Below are 22074 nucleotides of genomic sequence, written 5' to 3' on the forward strand. Positions count from 1 at the left end.
GCCCTGTCAGAAAGAAAACCCATAGTTCTGCTAGATATGTTTGAAGTGCTGCTCCAGGATTAGGGTTCTATCACATAGACTCACCTGATGAAAATGCTCAGTATCATGGCTCCCTGAAGAATGTGGGGATTGTTCTGGTAGAAGCTGGTGAAGTGACCAAGCAAGAACTTGCCACTGAGTTTGCAGACATTTACAAAATCAACTGGCCCTGGCCAATCAATGCCCTAGATGAGTGGACATTCTTGGTCAAATTCCCTCCTAAAATAGATGTAGTTCAAGTTGCTGGATACCCCTGTTTTGGTCTCAAAAAAGACAATGTTGTAGTCAATGTTGAAGTCTGGAAAGGCAGGATTGAGGATGAAGAGGACCTGCAGGAAACTTGGATCAAGATCAGGAAATTGAACCCCCAAGTGGTGTGACTGGACTATGCTGGATCAAATCACTTCCACTCTGGGGGTCTTACTGGATGTGGATTGGCAGCATAATTTCAAGTCATTCTATGAAACTGTTAGGGTCAAAATCTTATGTAAAGATTGGAGTTGGGAACAAAATCTACAGGCTACTCATTGAGGTGGAGTCCTTAACCCCCACTGAAACTGGCACCTCCACCAACCTCTCTGCTAGTACATATGTCTCTGCAGCTGAAACTGGTACCAATCTTACTGAAGATGCTGAATCCAACATGAGTTCTAGATCTGAATCAGATAAAGGGCCTGCTACCAATTCTGGGGCCCCTAACATCAGAGGATAGTCTTTTGGCCACAATCAGATGCTTGGAGAAACTACACCCACTTCAGTCCTCAAGACACACCTCCTTAATTCTCCATACACTCCTCAACTCAGCATCCAGGAAAAGATCTTGAATTATGTGCTTGATGAAACTGATGGATTCAACCTCCTTAGGGAAATGGAGCTCCTGGAAGATGATGATCTGATGGAATTAGAAGGTTCTATAGATCAACAAGAGGATCAAGAGGCACTTGTTGAAAAAACTGAACTCCCAGACAATTTGGACTCAAAATACAACTCTGACTTCCCTGCCCTTCCTAAGGAGAAGCACCTTCCCAAATGGGGTCCTGTTTAAGCCACCAGAACCAGTGCCAGGGTAGCTGGTGACAAGAGAACCATTATTGAAAAGGCTCAACAGCTCAAAGAGGTTCAGAACCTAGAAGTGCAAAAACCCCAGGGTATGAAACACACTTCCTTCTCCAACTTTAATGATACTTCCTTCAATGCCATTGCTGCTAAGATTGGTGTAGATGTTACTTCTCTTAATGATGGCATTGAATGCTCTTCCTTTATTTACCCTCACCAAAACAGATCTAAAGGCTCTGTTTGTGAGAATTTTTCTCTAGATGGTAGTTCTAGTTTAGACTGCCTTTGATAAAGTTGACCTTGATTTCCTTATGGAACTCCTGGAGCTTAGAGGTTTTGGGGGTAAATGGACTAGTTGGATCCAGCAACTTACTCATGGGGGGTCTGTTGGGGTCAAGTTAAATAACTGTGAAAGTGAGTTTTTCCTAGCTAGTAATGGCCTTAGGCAAGGTGACCCCATCTCCCCGCTTTTGTTTGATTTAGTAGTGGACGTTCTTACTAAAATGCTGAGCAAAGATGCTGATCATAGTCTGATTGCAGGGCTCTATCCTGAGGTCTGCCATGGTGGCATCATCTGCATTCAATATACAGATGATACCATCCTTTTCTTAGACAATGACTCCACACATGCTAGCAATCTGAAAACTGTTCTAACCTGTTTTGAACAAGTCTCAGGCATGAGAATCAACCACTCTAAAAGTGAACTCATCCCTATCAACATACATGATCATGAGTTAGTTGACTTCCTCTCTATTCTAGTCTGTAATAAAGGTATCTTCCCCATTAAGTACCTAGGTATCCCTCTCCACTATGATAAACTGAGGAGAGAGGATAGCCAACACCTTCTGGATAAAATCATTAAAAGGATTGCTGGGTGGAGGGGCAAACTTCTCTCTTACAGAGGTAGATTGATCCTCATACAAGCTTGTTTGGCTAGCATTCCAGTGTATCTCCTCTCCTTCAAGTTCCCTAAATGGGCAGTGAACCTCATCAATTCTGAGATGTCTCATTTCTCGTGGAATGATTTTGAGGGAAATAGGAAGCTACACCTTGCTAATTGGGCCCTAGTCTCTATGAAAAAAGATTTTGGAGGCCTAGGCATACCTAACCTCCAAGAAATTAACATCTGTCTTCTAGGTTCTTGGATTAAAAGATTCTATGAGGAAGACCTGAAACCCTGGAAGCTTCTTATTGCCCATAAATACCTAGGAAATAAACCTAATATTTTTGTCCCTTCCTCCAACCCTAAGACCTCTAGATTCTGGAAAGGATTAAAATCTATTATCCATGGTGTGAAATTTGGCTACAGATGGAACATAGGGGATGGGAGCAGAACCAAGTTCTGGGAAGATACTTGGTTTGGCACATCCCCCCTAGCAGTCCAATTTTGGCCTATTTACTCTGTCTGCAATGAGCTTAACAAAAGTGTCAATGAAGTTTGGGATGGTCAATGCCTAAAACTCTGTTTTAGAAGGAACTTTAGTGGTAGTCATGGAACAATGGTTCCAGTTGGAGGAAATTGCCAAAAGCATTACCTTTACTGCCGAGCCGAATGCCCTGATTTGGCAGTGGATAATAAGGGGAAGTATTCCTCCACCTCCCTCTATCATGTTATCAACTTTAGAGGGGTTCAACCCGTGTTTATCCCTGCCGTTTGGAAATTGAGAGTTCCCCCTAAAATTCATGTATTTCTCTGGCTTCTCTCCAAAAACAAATTGATGACTAGGGATAACCTTAGGAAGAGACACATCATCAAACCCCTTGATTATGTTTACTGCTTGGAACAAGAGTCTTGTTCTCACCTACTTTTTGAATGTATAGTTGCTAAACATCTCTGGGCCCACACTGAGGAATATTTCTCTAGTCAGATTGGCTCATCCTTCGAATCTGTCGCCAGATTCTGGATTGCTAACAAAAAGGGCTCAGTTTTAAATACTGTTAGCTCAGCTGTCCTTTGGTGCCTTTGGAAATGTAGAAATGCTATGATTTTGAGTAACACCTCCTGGATTTCCATTCCGCAGGTCTTGAGGTTGATCAGGAACATGGTGAGGAACTGGGCGATTCTCTCCTCTAGATCGGACAAGGACAAGTTGATGAGCTTCGTGGAAACCCTAACAAGATCCCTCCAGAAACCGTTGGCGATCACTTGTGGCTGAACAAGGCTCGACCTGCTCTGGGGCTGGACCCGTGGGCTCGTCTCAAGATCTCTGATGAAGATGATGGGCACCTGGCGCCGAAAAAGAGGGACATCCACCATGCTACGCCTTCCAGCCCGGTGTCTCCACTTGCTTACTGGTCGCCGCAAGCTGACATGGCCCCTCAGCTGAAGACCATGAAGGCTTCGATGGACCCTCCTTGTGTCATTTGAGTGCTCTATCCGCTCTGCCTTTGGCACCGCTCGGGTGATTTGTGTTATTCAGAGAACTTGTTCATCCACCCCCTAGTTTGTAGCTTTTCTACCTTTGCTTTCGAACTGCTCTTTGAGCTGCTGTATCAGAATATGTTGTGGTTTCGTTCTCAGCAATGGAACCAGGGAGATGCTCCCTGTTTTTCTAAAAAAAATATTTTATATGTTATTATATATTATTTTTATTGTGATCATATATTTAACAGATACTTACATATGTAAGAAAACAATATCCCACATCTTATTAACTTATAAAAATAATTTCTTAACAAATAAAATCCTGGATTATTTTGGCACAAAAATCCGAGTGTTTGTGTACAAAAGCTTGGTAAGATTTAAGGACCAATGTAATAATATCACTTATTATTCAAATACATTTATAACAAAATGCTCAGCCCCATTTTATTTTTTGATAACATTGCTAGCCCAACCCAACATTATAATTAGAATCAGCCCAACAAAATCGTGTATTTCAAGAAAGTGCAAATGGCCTATATTTTTTTAGGAAATAAAATAAACGGGCCACATGGACGCTACATTATTTGTTCACCCAGCCTAGCTAATGGCTATAATTCAAAAAAAAAAGAGATCAAATTGACTGTAAATTCTACCGCGCAAAAAAAGACTGTAAATTCTGAAAAATGGGTTGAATACGTGCCACATTTTTGGAGGCTGAAATGTGGGCCAATAGGTTGAAGCCAACGCAAGTCGTTGTCAATTTAGTCAACAAATGATTCTGACAAGTTAGCCGTTGGATTTACATCCAACGACCGGCATCCATCTTCAATCTCTCGTCTTCTTCCTCCAGCGCGGCCGGGACCACCTCCGCCTCCTGCTGCTAGCAGCTCTGCTTAGCACGCTTCGCTATGAAGTGCTACTCCACCGTTGGCCAGGCCATCCCTCCACCCCTCCACACCTCCTGTTCTTCTCCACCGACTGTCGAACCACACCGCACTAGAACCAGTTAACCCTCGTACACCTCTCCGTCTGCGACTCTACTCCCGCGTCTTCCCATCTCTGGCTCGTTGCTGTCCGGGGCCTCGCCATCGTCCACCACCTTGGATGCGCTCGGCACGGCGTGGTCAACGAATGACACCATTGGAAGTAGACTGTGCGTGGAGTGGCTGACAGTTGGGTCCACAGCCGCACACAAGGAAATGCCTCCTTATTACGCGCAAAATAATGATTCCTCCACCTCACATCTAGGACCCACTAGAAGGGCCTCTATATTTCACGAAAATAACGTGCCCCCCGCTGACATGTCGAACCCACCAACTATCTTCGCACGCAAGGAAGCGCCTCCTTATTACGCACAAAAAATATGAATATTCCCCCTACCAGCTGGAACCCAGCATAGTGGGAGACTGACTTGTGGGCCTACCAAGTTGATGAGGATGGAGCGCTTTGTCAACTTAGCCAATATGAACGATTCTAGCTCCTGTTACCGTATGATGTTCATCCAACGGTCGTAGTGCTTCTTCAACCTCTAGTCTTCTTGATCCAGCCGCCCAAACCAGCGTCGGTCGTGCCGCGTGCTCCTGCCTCCCGTGGCTGGCTATGATGCCGCGGAGGCCTCACCGCCCCTACTACTCCCACCGCTGGCCAGGCCATCCCTCTACTCACTCACACCCCTGTTATTCTGCGGCGACAGCAGCCTCACACCGCAGCCGAACCAGTGAACCCTCATACTCCTCTTCGCGTGGGCATCCACTACCGCGTCTTCCCCGGCCCCGAGTCGTCCCCTTCCTAGTCCTTGCCGTCGTCCACTGCCGTGGTGCTCTCGACGCGGTGTGGTCAACGTGGTCAAGGAACGACTTCCATCGGACGTGGACTGTACGTGGAGAGGCTGACAGCTGGGTCCACGGCCGCAGCAAGGAAGTGCCTCCTTATTACGCGCAAAATAATGATTCCTCCACCTGACAACGGGGACCCATCGGACGGGCCACCGTATTTCGTGAAAAAACGTTTACCCCTGACTGCTGGGACCCACCAGCTACATCTTCGCACGTAAGGAAGTGCATTCGGGCAAAAAAAATGATTCGCCCCCTGACAGCTGGGACCCACCAGCTACATCTTCGCACGCAAGGAAGTGCGTCCGGGCAAAAAAAATTGATTCGCCCCCCTGACTACTGGGACCCACCAGCTACATCTTCGCATGCAAGGAAGTGCCTGACAGTCGGGACCCACCTGGTCGAAGCATACGTAGCGTTGTTATTCTGGTCGCGAACGTGTACGTACATATATACTGGTGGATGTAGAGGCGCGCATGTGTCATAGTAGAGGCGCGTACGTGTCGTAGTAGAGGCGCGCACGTAGCATGTACACGTACGTACAACAGCCAGGGTGCAAGAAAGAAAATACGGCCACGTATGTGTACATATGGGCGGGGTCTCGAACGCCTACTCGCGCATATGTATGGCCAGGGCTCGTGTACATGGCTGGGTCAGAACGGAGAAACAGCGTCATCGTCATGTTCATCGGGAGGCAACATAATGCGTCGTGTTCGTGGGGAGGCAACGGAATGCGTCGTGTTCATGGGGAGGCAACGGAATGCGTCGTATTCATCGGGAGGCAACGGAACGTGTGGGAGCCAACCGGCTGGGTCGGAATGGAATGCGTGGTCGTGTTCATCGGGAGGGCTTGGACGGAACAGGCGATGGAAACGAGGCCTGGTGTACCGCAAAACGGAGGAAACGACCTTGTGTTCGACCGGCCACGTTTGAAATGGGATCCTGTTCATCAGGAGGGGTCTGGTGTACCGCAAAACGGAGGAAACGGACCTCCTACGGTCGAAACGGGGGTCCTATTGATCGGGAGGGGTGTGGCGTACTGCAAAATGGAGGAAAGGGACCTCCTACGGCCGAAACGGGGTTCTGTTGATCAGGAGGGGTGTGGTGTACCGCAAAATGGACGAAACGGACTTGTGTTGGAGCGCTACGGTCGAAACGGGGGTCCTGTTCATCGGGAGGAGTGTGGCGTACCGCAAAACGGGACACCATGGGATACTGTTCATCTCCAACGTCGACCTCCTCCAGCCTCCACGGGCTACCGTCGACCTCCTCCAGCCTCCACGGGCTCCTGTTCATCCAACCTCCACCGCGCGCTACTCCACCGGCTACTGTTCAACCACCCCTCCACGAGCACCCCTCCACCGTCTACTGTTCATCCGGCCCTCCACACCACAGGGTCCTATTCAACCACCCCTCCACGGGCACCCCTCCACCATCTACTGTTCATCCAACCCTCCACCACACCACGGTGTCCTGTTCATCCAGAGGCAATGCCACCGTTCACTATTCATCCAACCCCCCCCCACCCGCAATGCTCACTGTTCATCCCAGAGACAGCATCGATCGGCTTCAGTTAGCAGCAGTAGTGAAGGAATCGCTCAATTGGGTTTCGTTAACATCCATCGATCGATCACTTGGGTTCAGTAACACGTAGCCTGCAGTGCAATCGCTCGGGTTCAGTTAGAGCCCAATGCCTCGCTCGGGTTTAGTTAGAGCCAACGCCTTCCACACACATGCGCGTACATGTACGAGAGAAAAGCGCATCGCTCAGCCCCCGACCTCCCACCATAACCGGGAACTCCCCGAAATTTATCTCCCCCTCGCTTCTACCACGGTTTTTTCCGTCATGGACGGCCCAAAGAATGTCATGCAGCTGCGTCTCCGGCCTGCCCAGGACGGAAAGTCCATTTTCTCTCATGATCTTTTGTCATAGAAGTAGGAGCCCACCACATCTATGATGATATCGGGTTTTGTCACAATTATCGTCATAGAAGTGTCATATGTATGACAGAAAAAAAATCGTTCGGCCCAAAATGTCACGGATGTGTCTTTTTTTGTAGTGTATATCAACACCATAGCCCCTCCAATGAAGTGTGAGTAGTTTACCTCAGACCTACGGGTCCATAGTTAGTAGCTAGATGGCTTCTTCTCTCTTTTTGGATCTCAATACAATGTTCTCCCCTATCTTGTGGAGATCTATTCGATGTAATCTTCTTTTTGCGGTGTGTTTGTTGAGACTGATGAATTGTGGGTTTATGATCAAGTCTATCTATGAATAATATTTGAATCTTCTCTAAATTCTTTTATGTATGATTGGTTATCTTTGCAAGTCTCTTCGAATTATTAGTTTGGTTTGGCCTACTAGATTGATCTTTCTTGCAATGGGAGAAGTGCTTAGCTTTGGATTTAATCTTGCGGTGTCCTTTCCCAGTGACAGTAGGGGCAGCAAGGCACGTATTGTATTGCTGCCATCAAGGATAACAAGATGGGGTTTTCATCATATTGCATGAGTTTATCCCTCTACATCATGTCATCTTGCTTAAGGCGTTTCTCTGTTTTCATTAACTTAATACTCTAGATGCATGCTGGAGAGCGGTCGATGAGTGGAGTAATAGTAGTAGTAGATGCAGGCAGGAGTCGGTCTACTTGTCCCGGACGTGATGCCTATATACATGATCATACCTAGATATTCTCATAATTATGCTCAATTCTGTCAATTTGTTCACCCACCGTAGAATACTTATACTCTCGAGAGAAGCCACTAGTGAAACCTATGGCCCCCGGGTCTATCTTCATCATGTTAATCTCTTAATACTTAGTTATTTCCTTTGCTTTTTACTTTGCTTCTATTTTACTTTGCATCTTTATCACAAAAATACCAAAAAAATTATCTTTTCATATCTATCAAATCTCACTCTCGTAAGTGGCCATGTAGGGATTGACAACCCCTTATCGCGTTGGTTGCGAGGATTTATTTGTTTTGTGCAGGTGCGAGGGACTCGCGTGTAGCCTCCTACTGGATTCATACCTTGGTTCTCAAAAACTGAGGGAAATACTTACGCTACTTTGCTGCATCATCCCTTCCTCTTCGGGGAAAGCCAACGCAGTGCTCAAGAGGTAGCATTTATTCAATTGAAACTGAAATCAACATAGAGCAAGTTACAACAGCAAACACGTTAAAGAAACGGGTTTAAAACATACCTGTTGCGCCATTGGAGTTTCAATTGCATCCTTCAAATTTGAAATTAGTTGGTATGAGTAAATACAGTGATGCAAGAGCAAAGTAGTATGAACCATAGCTACAGAACCTGACCTGAGAACAATTCTTCTTCTGCTTTAAGTGTTGACCTGGGGTTCGGAGTGGTGGTCCTCGTGCTTTCAGCCCTGCAGTTGCCTTACTACCTGCTTGTGTTTGGGTGCTCTGTGGTGGAGATGGTGTTGTGTCAACTGAAACTGGGTTACTATCTGCTGGGGTTGTGATTAGAAGGGGTGTAGCTGGTTCTCTATCCAACTGGGTAGGGGTACAATCTGCGTGAGTCTGGGTTATGTGTGGTAGGGCTGGTTCTTGGGCAAGTACAACTGTGGTTCTATCTGCATCGATAGGTAGCAAGATCTTTTCTGAAGACCATGTTTTTACTCCCACAGATACTGCCATGACCCCCTCTAATTGAAATGGCTAATAAACAAGAAAAGTAATTGAATGTACAGACATTGTAAGATAGAGATGTGCAATGTATAGTAGGGAAGAAAACAGGGCATGAAATAATTCGTATTTATGTTATCTAACCAAACAGAATAGCAGGACATAATTTCACATATATGATGGCTAATTAAACAGGATGGCATGACACAATTTCATATGTATGATGGCTAACTAAACAGGATAGAATGACATACTTCAAAATATGATGACTATGTAAACAGGATGACATGATATAACTATACGATGTGTCTATTAAAGTGGTTGGCATGCCATAAATCACAAACATGCCGTCGATTAAAACATGATGGCATGATATAATTCACGGATAGAATGACATAGTTTAAAATATGATGACTATGTAAACAGGATGACATGATATAACTATATTATGTCTTTAGAAAATGGGTTGGCATGCCATAATTCAGATACATGTTGTCTATGTAAACATCATGGCATGATATAATTCAAATATATGATTTATATACTAAGCAAGTGAGCAGAGGGCAATCGCATATATGATGTGTCAACTAAGGATATGACATTCAATATCGTGTATATGATCTAAAAACTAAGCACTGCAATACAACATATGCATGATATGAGTAATATAACCCTGCCAAGTTTGAGCATACACCTCAGGGGGATAATAGGACTGGTCATTTGCCTCTGAATCCTCCTCTGAAGAGCTATCTGTGACCAGCAAGATATCTGCTTCAGTAGGTAGCATTGTCTGCTCTAAAGACCTTGTTTTCACTCCAAATTTCTCCATCACCAATTCAAATGGCTGATGCACAGGAAGAGCAGTTGAATATACAAATATTGTCGACAAATGCAATGAGAAATACAAAAAAAGGAGGACATGATATGATTCACATATATGACGCTTGGCTAAACAACATGGCATTGCATAATTCACATATATAATGCCTTGCAGCAAGATAGCATTGCATAATTCACATATATGATATCTTGCAACAAGATGGCATTGCATAATTCAAATATATGGCAATTAGACAATAAACAGGTGGCTGATAACCCACAAGTATAGGGGATCAATTGTAGCCTCTTTCGATAAGTAAGAGTGTCGAACCCAACGAGGAGCTAATGGTAGAACAAATATTCCCTCAAGTTCTATTGACCACTGATACAACTCTACGCACGCTTAACGTTCTCTTTACCGAGAATAAGTATGAAACTAGAAGTACTTTGTAGGTCTTGTAGGCTAGGTTTGCAAGATAATAAAGAGCATGTAAATAAAAGCTCGGGGCTGTTTAGATAAAGACACAACATTATAAGTTTCAATAGAGAGCTTTTTGTCACGAGAAAGTTATTTGTCCCTAGGCAATCGATAACTAGACCGGTAATCATTATTGCAATTTTATTTGAGGGATAGGCATAAGCTAACATACTTTCTATTCTTGGATTGGAACTCTAGCAAGCATCCGCAACTACTAAAGATCATTAAGGTAAATCCCAACCATAGCATTATAAGGCATCAAGTCCTCTTTACTCCCATACGCAAACAACCTACTTACTCGGGTATGTGCTTCTGCCACTCATGCCACCCACCATAAGAAAATCATGAACATATTGCAAACCCTACAGCAGGGATCCCTCACGCTTGCGCGACACGGAGAGCATCATAGGACAACACCAATAATAAAACATGCAACTCAAACCAATCACGGTCATCAATTAACCCATAGGACAAAACGGATCTACTAAAACATCATAGGATAGCCATACATCATTGGGAAATAATAAATAGTGTTGAGCACCATGTTTAAGTAGAGATTACAGCGGGTAAAAGAGGTGTTACACCGCTACATAGAGGGGGGGAAGAGTTGGTGATGACGGTGGTGAAGTTGTTGGTGTAGATCGTTGTCGCGATGATGGCCCTGGCGGCGTTCCGGCGCCATCGGGAGAGGGGGAGAGAGCCCCCCTTCTTCTTCTTATTCCTTGACCTTCCCCATAGATACGAGAAGGGTTTCCCCTCTGGTCCATGGCCTCCATGGTGGCGGAGGGGCGAGAGCCCCTCCGAGATTGGTTATGTCTCTCTATCTCTCTCTGTTTCTGCGTTCCCGATTCTGCCCTTTCACCGTTTCTTATATTCCCGGAGATCCGTAACTCCGATTGGGCTGAAATTTGGACACAATTTTTATCCGGATATTAGCTTTCTTGCGGCAAAAGAAGGGCATCAACCGCCTTACGGGGTGGCCATGAGGGCCTAGGGTGCGCCTGACCCACTGGGGTGCGCCCCCTGCCTCGTGGCCCCCTCGGGCATCGTCTTGCGTTGATTTTTCTTCCCAAAAATCACATATATTCCAAAAAAATCTCCGTCAGTTTTTATTCCATTTGGACTCCGTTTGATATGGATTTACTGTGAAACAAAAAACATGCAACAAACAGGAACTGGCACTGGGCACTAGATCAATATGTTAGTCCCAAAAATAGTATAAAAAGTTGCCAAAAGTATATGAAAGTTGTAGAATATTGGCATGGAACAATCAAAACTTATAGATATGACGGAGACATATCAGCATCCCCAAGCTTAATACCTTCTCGTCCTCGAGTAGGTAAATGGTAAAAAAGATAATTTTTGATGTGGAATGCTACCTAGCATAATCTTGATCATGTAATCTATCATGGCATGAATATTAAGACACGAGTGATTCAAAGCAATAGTCTATCATTTGACATTAAGACAATAATACTTCAGACATACTAATAAAGCAATCATGTCTTTTCATAATAACATGGCCAAAGAAAGTTATCCCTACAAAATCATATGGTCTGGCTATGCTCCATCTTCACCAGACGAAATATTCAAATCATGAACAATCCCGATGACAAGCCAAGCAATTGTTTCATACTTTTGACATTCTCAAATATTTTTAACTTTCATGCAATACATGAGCATGAGCCATGGACATAGCACTATGGGTGGAGTAGAATATGATGGTGGAGGTTGTGTGGAGAAGACAAAAGGGATAAAGTCTCACATCGATGCGGCTAATCAACGGGCTTATGGAGATGCCCATCAATTGATGTCAATGCGAGGAGTAGGGATTGCCATGCAACGGATGCACTAAGAGCTATAAGTGTATGAAAGCTCAAACTGAAACTAAGTGGGTGTGCATCCAACTTGCTTGCTCATGAAGACCTCGGGCATTTGAGGAAGCCCATCATCCGAATATACAAGCCGAGTTCTATAATGAAAATTCCCACTAGTATATGAAAGTGATAACTCAAGAGACTCTCTATATGAAGAACATGGTGCTACTCTAAAGCACAAGTGAGGGAGTCCTAGATTAGGGGGTATCCGGACAGCCGGATTATATCCCTCGGCCGGACTGTTGGACTATGAAGATACAAGAATGAAGACTTCGTCTTGTGTCCGGATGGGACTCTACTTGGCATGGAAGGCAAGCTAGGCAATATGGATATGTATATCTCCTCCTTTGTAACCGACCTTGTGTAACCCTAGCCCCCTCCGGTGTCTATATAAACCGGAGGGTTTTAGTCCGTAGGACAACATACAATCATACCATAGGCTAGCTTCTAGGGTTTAGCCTCTCCGATCTATTGGTAGATCAACTCTTCTAATACTCATATCATCAAGAATAAATCAAGCAGGACGTAGGGTTTCACCTCCATCAAGAGGGCCTGAACCTGGGTAAAACATCGTGTCCCCTGCCTCCTATTACCATCCGCCTTAGACGCACAGTTCGGGACCCCCTACCCGAGATCCGCCGGTTTTGACACCAACATTGGTGCTTTCATTGAGAGTTCCTATGTGACGTCGCCGTAAGGAAGGATGCCTCATCTCATTGTTAAAAACAACATTACCGCCGGGAGAGCTCTGGCTGTCGGCCAAACTCTCCGGCTAGGCAGTTTTGTCATGACCGCCTATTTGGCTGCTGCACCGACAATGACTTCTCGGGTCATCAAAAACAGCCTCCATGTCAGCTCGGAATTCACCGAGCAGATGGATCCAATGGAGCTCTCTTCCCTAAACGAACTCTTGGATCGCATCGCCGCCCTGGGAGTCGCTATGAACTATGATCGGATTGGGCTTAAACCCAATCGAAGGGAGATTAACACTTCACCGGTCACCCATCATGTTGCGGTGGTGGAGGAACAATGCGGCGATTCTACCTCTAACTTGAGGACTAACTACGTCCGAATTCCTGAGCTCTCCGAGCCGGATAACTATTTACGGAAGGACGTCACCCAAACCCTGAACCTAGAGTCAGGCAGCGGGCCAGACTCATCGGGCAACATACCGGAATCCGAACTTCCAAGATCGAAAACCCCTTGACCCCTGGGTCTCAGATCGGGTAGGGGTCCAGACTCAAATCCACCCACCCACCCAGACATAAACGATCTTAACCACATCAGGCAAGAGCCCCATGAAACAGTAAATCATTATTGGGCCAGATTCCTCCTTGTGATGAACAAGGTCAAGGACTACCACAAGGAGGACGCAGTCTCACTTTTCTGCAATAACTGCACGGACAAGGGAATCCTTAACGCCATATGTCACCGTGACATATCACGCTTCGCCAACTTGGCGTCCATAGTATGAAAGTACTATGCGATGGAAAGTGCCTGGAAAACCGAAATGAAATTTTCGGATAATCTGGCTCCGAATGTGCACCCAGTCCGAGGTAAAAGGGTGCACTATCATAAGACACCCGAGTTCATTACAAAGAAACAAAAACCCTCTACAGGGCACGGAACCGTATTGGAGGGATGGCTTAATGGACCCTGCAAAATTCATAGCACAGTGGATACAATACCAACCCACAGCCTTAGAGCATGTTGGATACTTCGGCAGGTGGCTAAAAGTGGTGAGGATCTTCTTATCCCAAATACCACAGAGCACCATCCCATGGATAACAATATGGTTTTAACAGTCTTTGAGACCTTCGCGTCAAATAATAGGCGCAAGCGAACACTCCGCAGCATTGCCAAAATCTGCCACGTAGCAGCAATAAATCCATGGAGTGACACGGCTATTACCTTCAATGCCAGTGACGAACCTAAATTCCAAACAGCAGAGCACCAGTCGCACTGGTCCTCAGTCCAATCGTGGACGGCTTTCGACTCACCAAAGTACTCATGGACGGCGGCAGCGGATTAAACCTCATCCATGAGGAAACTCTTCAAAAAATGCAAATAGACTGGAACCGCATTGAGCAAAGTAGCACAACCTCCAGAGGAATCATACCCAGTCAGGATGCACGATGCACTGGGAAAATCATACTAGATGTGGTATTCGGTACGCCAAAGAACTATAGGTTCGAAGAAATCACATTTCAAGTGGCCCCATTCAGCAGTGGACACCACGCCCTTTTAGGACGTGAGGCATTCATGATCTTCCAAGCTGTACCCCATTATGGGTACATGAAGCTCAAAATGCCCGGGCCCAACGGAATCATCACTCTCGCTAGTGATCCAGAAACAGCACTCCGCACTGAAAACAAAACAGCCGCACTAGCCCTCGAGGCATTATCCGAAGCCCTCTCGATAGAGAAATTAACCACGCTACACTCCACGGTGGACAGGGACGACGTGATACTCGACAAGAGATCCAAGTCCACCTCTTTTAAACCAGCATATGAAATAGTCAAATTCCAAGTCCACCCAACGGACCCTACAAAAACAGCCTCCATCGGGGCACAGTTAAACCCTGCCGTGGACGCCGCACTACGAGAGTTCCTGCGCGAGAATTGGGACATATTCTCCTGGCATCCCTCGGACATGCCAGCAATCCCACGCAGACTGGTCGAGCATAGCCTTAATATCCTAAAGGGATTCAAGCCGGTCAAGCAGGCTCTTCGGCGTTTCTCCGAACCTAAGAGACAGGCCATGGGAGAGGAACTAGCCAAGTTATTGGAGGCCGGATTCATCAGAGAAATAAAACACCCGGACTAGCTAGCAAACCTGGTGATGGTACCAAAGAAGGATAAATCCTGGAGCCTTTGTGTCGATTTCAAGGACCTCAATAAAGCTTGCCCAAAGGATCCCTTTCCCCTCCCCCGCATTGATCAAATTATTGATGCTACCGTAGGACACGAGTCATTGTGTTTCCTCGATGCATACTCCGGTTACCACCAAATCAAGATGGCGGAGTCCGACCAAGCCGCAACGACAGTCATCACACCATACGGTCCCTTCAGTTTCAACACAATGCCTTTTGGGCTCAAAATCGCCGGCGCAACATATCAGCGCATGATTCAGACATGTCTGGAGAAACAAATCGACAAAACAGTAGAGGCATACGTAGATGATGTGGTCGTAAAAAATAAACACGTCGACTCTCTGATAGACGACTTGAGGCTCACATTTGACAACCTCCGAACATACGACATCAAGCTCAGCCTGGAAAAATGCGTTTTTCGGCATACCAGCCGGAAAGCTCCTGGGTTTCATTGTCTCCAGTAGAGGTATTGAAGCTAATCCGGCCAAAATCCGAGCTTTTTCACAGTTGGCTACCCCAACAGACCTCAAACAAATCCAGAACTTACCTGGATGTGTGGCGGCTCTAAGCCACTTTATCTCCCGCTTAGGAGAAAAGGCATTACCCCTTTATCGCCTCCTTCGGTGCACCGAACACTTTGAGTGGACGGACGCTGCCACAGCCGGATTGGAAGAAATAAAAGCCATACTAGCAACCAACCCAATCCTGGCCACGCCAAACATTGGCGAACCAATGCTATTATACATCGCGGCAACTCATCAAGTTGTAAGCGTAGTGCTCGTCGTCGAACGAGAAGCGGACGGACATAAATTCCCTCTTCAAAAGCCGGTATATTATGTCTCCACTGTCCTCACTCCATGCAAATCACGGTACCCACATTATCAAAATATAGCTATGCGGTATTCATGCCATCCCGGAACCCGCGACACTACTTTCAAGAGTGCTCGATTACAATAGCCTCGGAGGTGCCACTCAATGATATTATAAACAACTGCAACGCCACTAGCGGGATTGCCAAATGGGCCATTGAGCTCCTCCCGTTCGACATAACATACAAACCCCGGCGAGCCATTAAATTGCAAGTATTGGCCGAATTTGTCGCTGAATGGACGGAAGCCGAAGTCCCTAAAGAGTATCTCGCATACTCCAATTGGATTATGCACTTCGACGGCTCCAAAATGCTGGCTGGACTGGGGGCTGGCGTCGTCCTGACGTCCCCAACCAGAGATACAGTTCAATACGTACTACAGATACTGTACACAGACTCAAACAATGCAGCCGAATATGAAGCCTTGTTACATGGTCTTCAGATGGCAGTTTCCATGGGCATTCAGCGCCTGGAGGTGCGTGGGGATTCGAACCTCGCAATATCCAAAATAAATGGAGACTTTGATGCCAAGAATCCAAAGATGGCGGCCTATCGTAACGCCGTTCTAAAGATGTCAACTCGGTTTGAGGGGCTCGAATTTCACCATGTGGCTCGGGAAAACAATCAGGCGGCGGATATCCTCGCCCGCATCGGCGCAAAACGTGAGGCGGTCCCCCAACATCTTTTTAGAGAGGTTGTTTAAACCATCCATGGTATGGGAGGGGGACACCGGCAATATTAGTTCGGACCCGGCCACAACACTCGATACTGAACACTCTGACATAATTGGAGGCTCTGCCACCGAAATAACACCTTCAGCCCACGTAATAATGGCCATCATAGCCCCGTGGACAGAACCATTCCTGGCCTACCTAACTAGGCAGGAACTTCCGGAGGACCAAAATGAGGCACGCTGCTTAGTGCGGCGGTCTAAGGCCTACAGGGTCCATGAGGGAGAATTGTATAAAAAAAGCACTACCGGAGTCCTTCAAAGGTACATCTCCGAAGAGGAAGGGCGGAACCTTTTGGCAGAAATTCACGCCGGACTCGGCGGCCACCACGCCGCAGCCCGGGCTCTTGTAAGCAAGGCCTTCCATACAGGATTCTATTGGCCAACGTCCCGGGCAGATGCACATGACTTGGTCCAATGCTGCGCCGGTTGCCAGCTTTTTGCAAATCAAAGCCACATGCCATCCACAGCCCTCCAAACAATCCCCATTATGTGGCCCTTCGCGGTCTGGGGGCTTGACATGGTTGGACCCCTTAAAGGGGGAAGCCACAAGAAAAATACTTACTGGTCATGGTGGATAAATTCACCAAATGGATAGAAGCCAAACCTGTTAAAACAGTCGAATCCGGACCGGTGATAGACTTCATACCTGGGGTCGTACACCGTTATGGCGTCCCCCACAACATCATCACTGACAATGGCACGAACTTCACGGTCGATAAGGTAAAACTCTGGTGCAGCAAAATGGGCATCAAGCTCGATTATGCTTCAGTCTATCACCCACAAACCAACGGCCAAGTTGAGTGAGCAAACGGTCTTATAATGAGTGGCCTTAAACCCAGATTAGTGCGGTCCTTAATGGAGTCTAACACGCACTGGGTAGAGGAGCTCGACTCCGTACTCTGGGGGCTGCGGACCACGCCGAATCATAGTGCCGGATATACACCCTTCTTTATGGTATACGGCACAGAGGCAGTCTTGCCCTGTGACATAATTCATGACTCACCTCGAGTGCACATGTATGAAGAAAGAGAAGCCGAGCTCGATCGGCAGGACAGTCTGGACACCCTGGAGGAGGAGCGCGACGTGGCAAAAGCCCGTTCCGCATTTTATCCGCAATAGGCTCGCAGATACCAAAGCAGAGAAGTACGAGCCAAAACTTATAACATTGGCGAACTAGTTCTACGCCTGCCGAATAAGAAAAAGAACAAGCTCGAGCCCAAATGGGAAGGTCCCTTCATTATCGACCAAGTTCTGACCGGTGGATGATACTGTCTGCGGGATGCATCGACTAATCGACTCGAGCCGAACACATGGAACGCGGCCAGGCTCCAAAGATTCTACGCCTAGCACCAGACTCTATGTTCATCTCCTTCCTCTGTCCATTTTTTGCATTATCTGTCTTGTTTTTCTTTCTTTCTTTCTTTTATTCTTTCTCAAGGCCTTCAAGGGCCAACTTGTGCCTCGCTTGCACATTATAGATGCGCTAGCCGCGCTCATCATACCTGGGGGCTTCTTTCACAGAAGCTTAATTATTTATCTGGGCCTCATGCCATGCACATGTGTTATACTTCCACATGTACCTTTTTTCGCCATTATATGCATCGATATGACTTAAGTTTTGGCCAAGCTGGGTTGCCTGGCTCTTGTATTTATGCCCTACGTTCCCGTTAATTTGGCTAGGGCATAAGGGGAGCACCTCTGTGATTGTTACTGCCGGGTCAGCCGGATGTGTACCTTAGACTGGGTGAAGCCGAAAGCTAGCGTTCTTAAGGGAATATTCGGTCAGTGAACAAAAGATGATTTTTATTTATTTTCCATATGTGCCCCCAGATGTTTTTTCCTGCGTTTCTTATCGCAGTCCGGACATGCACTTTAGGGCATGCGTACCCATGGAAAGGAACCCTTAACGGAACTATTCTCCCTGGAAGATGTTTCTTACTATCCGTGTAATATAACATAACTAGTTGGGCACTTGTCTGTTCAAGCACTAATGACCCCTACGCTCGGTCTCCACGCATACCCCGGTTCTTATATAACTGAGCGGGTATTCAGATACACTCCGGACTATCGGGTCCCGAGGTTGAAGCGAAAAGGTCCACCATGACAAATGATCTACAATCCGGCTAGAAGGCATTATACATGTCACTTTAATTACATAGTCATGCAGACTGACTAAATTCCTCTTCTATACCATCCAACAGGCGGTCTAGCCTACAATCCTATTGGGAATACTTTGCAGCTAACTCTACTTGCCCATAAACTAAGCTAACGGGAATCTCCTTCCCGTCGGGCCCCATTGGTCCGACCTCGGCCATGTGATTTGGGTCAGCCTTGGTATACCGCGTCTTCAGTATGGCCCAGGCTTCCCTGGCACCTTGACGGCAGGCCGATATCTTCCATAATCGGAAGCGCCGCCGTGCTCCCTTGAGCTTCTCCGTAAGCTCTGCAAAGCCTTCTGGCAAGGAGACGGATGGCCATAAGGCCTAGGAAACACCTTGCATCACCTACCGAACTTGTTCGTGCAGTTGTGAGAGCTCGGATAGAAGATCACCCGCAGACCCGGGCATTTCCTCCACGGGACGACCCGTCAGCATACCTACAGACATAACACTGTTAGTTGGCTTCTTCGCCGAACTCCTTCAAAAGGATTCGTTCAAGCACTTACTGAAAATGCCGCGTCGAAGCCGCTTATTCTCCTTCTTGGAGTCTGCAAGCTGGGCTCGAACGTCTTTTAGTTCCATGCCCAGCTTGGTATTGGTATCTTGGAGATTGTTTTTCTCCCACCTGACCTCAGTCAGCACGCGTTCGCCAGCCTATAGCTGTCGCACGACATGTTGGTCCTCCGGATTTTTTCCGGATTCATGTGCAACATCTATTGTTAGATCTGCAGCCACGCTGCACACTATATGGTAACCATCATTCTTTAAAATGTTACCAACGGGGGACTTTGTCGGTTCCTTCAATGCGGCAACAGCGGCCCGCAGTTGGGTCTTGCATTCCTCTAGCTCTTGTGATAGCCGAGTATTCTTCTCTGTAAGAACCTACACAATAAAGATGATCCTTAAATCAGTTCTGCTAACTGTTTCAAGTCTCAGGGGCTACTGATACATATACTCGTCAGATTTACTTACCCGTACACCCTTTACATACTGATCCGTGGCTCTGGCTAGACCATCTTGAGCAGCACAGAGGTACGCCTCTCCAGAATTGAAGGCATCAAATGCCTCTAGTTAGAAACACGCGTCGCAGAGTACGGCCTAGCGACGCCTATGATTCATGGCGCTTTCCACTTCTAAATTTGTGGCGGATAATCTATCCGCATCCTCTGTAGGAGGATTATCCTACGCCTGCCCCATGTCGGCTTCCGCCTCTATGTCCGGTCCTGGCGCCTGACTGGTGGAAGTGTGATTAGCAACATTGCTGGCCATATTCCGGCGAGCGTTTTTTCTGTTAAAGAAACACGGGCGTCATTACATTTCGAGAAAGACGACAACCACGGAGCTGGGTTTCTGTTATACCTTTGCGCCGGCGTCTCCGTCCTGACCGCCTTCCTTTTTGGCCTGCCCGGCCTCGGCGCCTCTTGTTGGCGAGTTACTGCGGGTTCGGCAGGGCGTCCCGAATGCCTTCCCTGTAAAAACGCCATATGTATATGGTAGGTGAAGTGTCTAAAAGGGGATCCTAGTTTTTCGAGTTGGGATTTTTGGTTTTTCTTACGTGCGATGCAGGAAGCAGTCCGGGATAGTCGGACGTAATGGACACCATGGCATCATCGTAGCTTAGCTGATAGAACTTGTCGGATTTCGGGTTCCGGCAGACCCTTGAGGTTCGAACATTGGGGTGTGCGCGGAGATTTCACCTCCTACCTACCTGCACCCCTCCGCCTTGCTAAGATCTAAAGTATGGAAAGAACAACACAAGAGACACAGGGTTTATACTGGTTCGAGCCACCGTTGTGGTGTAATACCCTACTCCAGTGTGTGGTGTGGTGGATTGCCTCTTGGGCCGATGATGATGAACAATACAAGGAAGAACAGCCTCGCGAGGGTCTGTTCTTGGCTGGGGCGATGAACTGCTGGGAGAAGTTTAGTCACCCTTCTCTCTCTCTCTTTCTCTCTCTGATCCTTTGATCCTTCAATCCCTCTATCCCTCTCTTCTCCTCTTTTTCCTCTTCTTTTTCTCCCTCTTTTTCACCCTGCGGGTGGCCGGTCCTATTTATAGAGGCCCTGGCCCTCTTCCCAAATATCGAGCGGGAAGGGAGCCAACAATGGCGGGCTAACTTGAAGGGGGATAGCTAGTATCAGTTATCCTGACAAAAGTAGTCTTCGCCTGCGCAAAGCTCTGGTGATGACGCCGTCTTGGGCTCCATGATGACCTCCGTCTCGTAGTCCTCCTGGTCTTGGTCTCGTTGCACCGAAATGGCAACCTTTGCCTGATGCCTCGGTACTCCGCGGCTGCGCTTGCCCCCTTTGCCCCAAAGAGGAAAGGAGGACACTGCGCGGGCTGGCACCCGCCTGGCGCCCTTGGTCGTCATGGCTTGCGTCACGGGCACCTCGTGAGGTACCCCGCCTTGGTCTCTCCACCTCCTCGTGAGCCAGCCTGATGAGGCCGTGCTTGAGGAAGCTCCGCGTCGTCCGCCCCGCGAGGCTTGGCCCCTCGCGAGGGTCTTGGGTTTGTGTTGGTGAAGATGGGCCGCGTTGGGCCCCCCTTTTGAGCCACGCCGCAGGCCGCAGGCAGGCATGTCTGGGGACCCCCGTTCCCAGAACGCCGACAGTAGCCCCCGGGCCCAAGGCGCGCCCAGACTTGGCCATGCAGGGAGGTGGAAGGGCAAGAGCGAAGCGCCTCGGGCCCTAACAGCCCGCGGCCTTGGGCGCCGCGTGGCGGTTGATTGGACATGGGCGTCTCCACTTCCCCATGGCGCCTCGGCAACTGCACGGACTGGACAAGTCCCTGCATGCAAAGTGGGTCATGATTACCTGCAATCGTGGGGGTCGGCGGTTGGCCTTCACTAGCCATAAGTACGGAACAGTGCGCGCCCTTCCAGTCCATCCCTTCTTGCTTCTCCTTCTTCCCGATCCTTGCTCCGTCTTGCTGCGATGGCTCCGATCCGCCGGTTCTCGATGGCAGAGAAGGGAAAGGCTCCCCGATAGGAACCAGACCCACTCCCGCCGAAGAAACAGCTCGTCCCCCATGGCCCGGACGAGGGGGCCCTTCAGGTGGTGTCGAGGCCTTGGTGCGAGCGGGCGCCGCCGGGGTTCCCGCTTCCATTGTACGCCCATGTCGAGGGACCTGTAGGAGCTGATGCTGACCGCCACGGGAGGCGCCGCCATTGGCACCGACGGGTCACGAAGGTGTGGGTCGTCCCCCCTGGGGTCCACAATGAGGGCTCCTCCTGAGAGTTCGTGCTCCACGTCGCCATTCCTCTTCAGTCTTTGATCCGCCTGCCTCCCTTCTTCGCCTCCATCATCCCACAGGGGGAGCCCCTGGAGCTCTGG

This window comes from Triticum dicoccoides, chromosome 1A, assembly GCF_002162155.2.
Source record: "Triticum dicoccoides isolate Atlit2015 ecotype Zavitan chromosome 1A, WEW_v2.0, whole genome shotgun sequence".
Lineage (NCBI taxonomy): Eukaryota > Viridiplantae > Streptophyta > Magnoliopsida > Poales > Poaceae > Triticum > Triticum dicoccoides.